Genomic DNA, 2211 nt, shown 5'->3' with positions numbered 1-2211 from the left:
GGAATTTGTCACCAATATGGCAAGAACTTACTGTTAATAGAGAAAAGTAATAAACTATGATTTTTAAAAAGGAGTAAAAGACGTTTGCAAGTCTCTGAGGAGCTAACAACTGATAAAGAGTTTCATACTCATCATTATATACTTTATCATGTATAAAATTTTATACATCATTTATACATTATGCATTTTAAAAGTTTAGATAACTATAATATGGAACAAACCCCATTTATTAGTTAAAACTATTCAATGGAAAGATTTAACTCTGTGACTCTTAGTCATATCCAGATTTAGTTATACTTTGCTTCATCACATCCAAACCTATATTTTTAAGTGATTTTTACCCAGACATAAATTACACCTGAAAAGCACTCAACATTTATTCATTTATTCCTACCTAGGAAAAAAATCCCCTTATAGTGCCAGGTTTCCAGCATTCACACCACTCACAACAGTTGGAATTTTATATTTGTTTGATTATTGATGTCCATTCCTCACAAGACTGTAAGTTCCATGAGGGCATGGAAAGTGTGGTTTTTTGGCTCACCGTTGCAGTGCTTGGCACGCAGTAACCTCTAGGTAAGTGTTGAATAAATGAGTAGTGAGAAGGCCATTTACAGGCTGAACATTGGATACAGAGGATAAAAATTGGAGTTGTAATGATCATTCATTCAGCTCATAGATATGTGCTTTGTGTTCCTCAGTGCCAGGGACGGCATCTTAGTCAGGGCAGGCTAAGCCACGCAGTGGAAACAAGCCCCTCAACCTCAGGGTCTTGATGGAATGAAAGCATGTTACAAGTTCACTTGGTACACCCTCTCATCTCCCTCCGAACAGTTCCCCACTTAAGTGGCAATCCTGGGTGTCTCTTCTCCAAGGGGTAACTCAGGGACCCAGACTCTTATCTAGTGCTAAGCAGGCCCCTGGGCACCTCACAGAGTCCGTCACTAGATCCTGTGCACCTGGCTGGCCAAAGAAAAGGGGCAGATATTGGAAGAAGTTTTGGCCAAGCCTGGAAGGGTTTGCATCCCTCTGCCCACTATCCATGTTGGCAGAAATTGGTCACATAGGCTAACCTACCTGCAAAGGGGTCAGAAAATGCGGTTTTGTGTCTGTGCCCAGGAAGAGAAGGAAAAAATTTTGGCAACATAGCAAGCATGTCTTTGCCACACAAACAATTGTCTGGCTATCAAATATCTAAGCTAAATATGAAATCTTAGTAAAAAATTTTACAATAAACAAAGTTACATGAAAAATTTCAAGTGTCAGTTCCTGTTATTAAGCCATCAAAATGTCATAAAGAAAAATTTTTTGTGTCTGTGTGGATCAGCTAAATTCCTTCTGCTTTAAACTGTGTATCTAGAAACACCATCTAGCACAACTGATTAGTTTCAAAACAGAACATCATGTTAAAATGTGGTTATCCAAAGAAAATAAAAACACTAATTCAAAAAGATTAAAAAAAAAAAGATGTGGTCATCATCTTGATTAAATTCCCTCTCCATATGGATCTCCCCTGTCACCCCACTCTTAACGCCATCGTCACAGGCTAACTTCAGTATTCCCACTCAGTGCTGTGTTCATAATCCCTTCACAGCACTGATCTTCACAGCAGGATTGTATTATTATTATTGATCTTCTGGCTGTCATTAAACAACACTGTCCATGATAGGCCTCACATCTGTACCCCTAGCATCTAACACAGTGCCTGGGACCTATGATGGTACAATAAGTGATCTGTGAATGAATGAATAAAGGAGTGAATGAATATTCCAGCTTCAGTGATTGTTTCCTGAAGGTTGCACATGACCTTATCTTCCTTGACATTTCCCCTGTGGCAGATGCCCCTTCTATTTCCTCTCTGGGTGGGACTTTTTGTTTCTTTCACCTCGAGGATTCTGGAGTTATGAAACTGGCCTGCTACGTTCTTTCCTTGGCCCTCTTTCCTCTCTCCTCTGTCTCTCTCCAAACAGGAATCCACATTAAGCTGTCACTGTGTTTTCTTGTCAGCCAAACAGTTCTGACTTCATTTAAAATTTGTAGCTTCTTTATTCTACCCTACCAGTTCTTCAAAAATTAAAAGTGCTGCTTCATCCAAATCAGTATACATGTATAGAACTGAAGAAAGTTTTATGAGATCATACCCATGCTACATGGGATGCACTCCAGTTTCTAGTCTATTCCATTTCACTTTTGTAAAATGCTGGTTACTGC

Source organism: Lipotes vexillifer, unplaced genomic scaffold (genome assembly GCF_000442215.2).
Source record: "Lipotes vexillifer unplaced genomic scaffold, Lipotes_vexillifer_v1.1 scaffold150, whole genome shotgun sequence".
Taxonomy (NCBI): domain Eukaryota; kingdom Metazoa; phylum Chordata; class Mammalia; order Artiodactyla; family Lipotidae; genus Lipotes; species Lipotes vexillifer.
Note: the sequence above shows the minus strand (reverse complement) of the source record.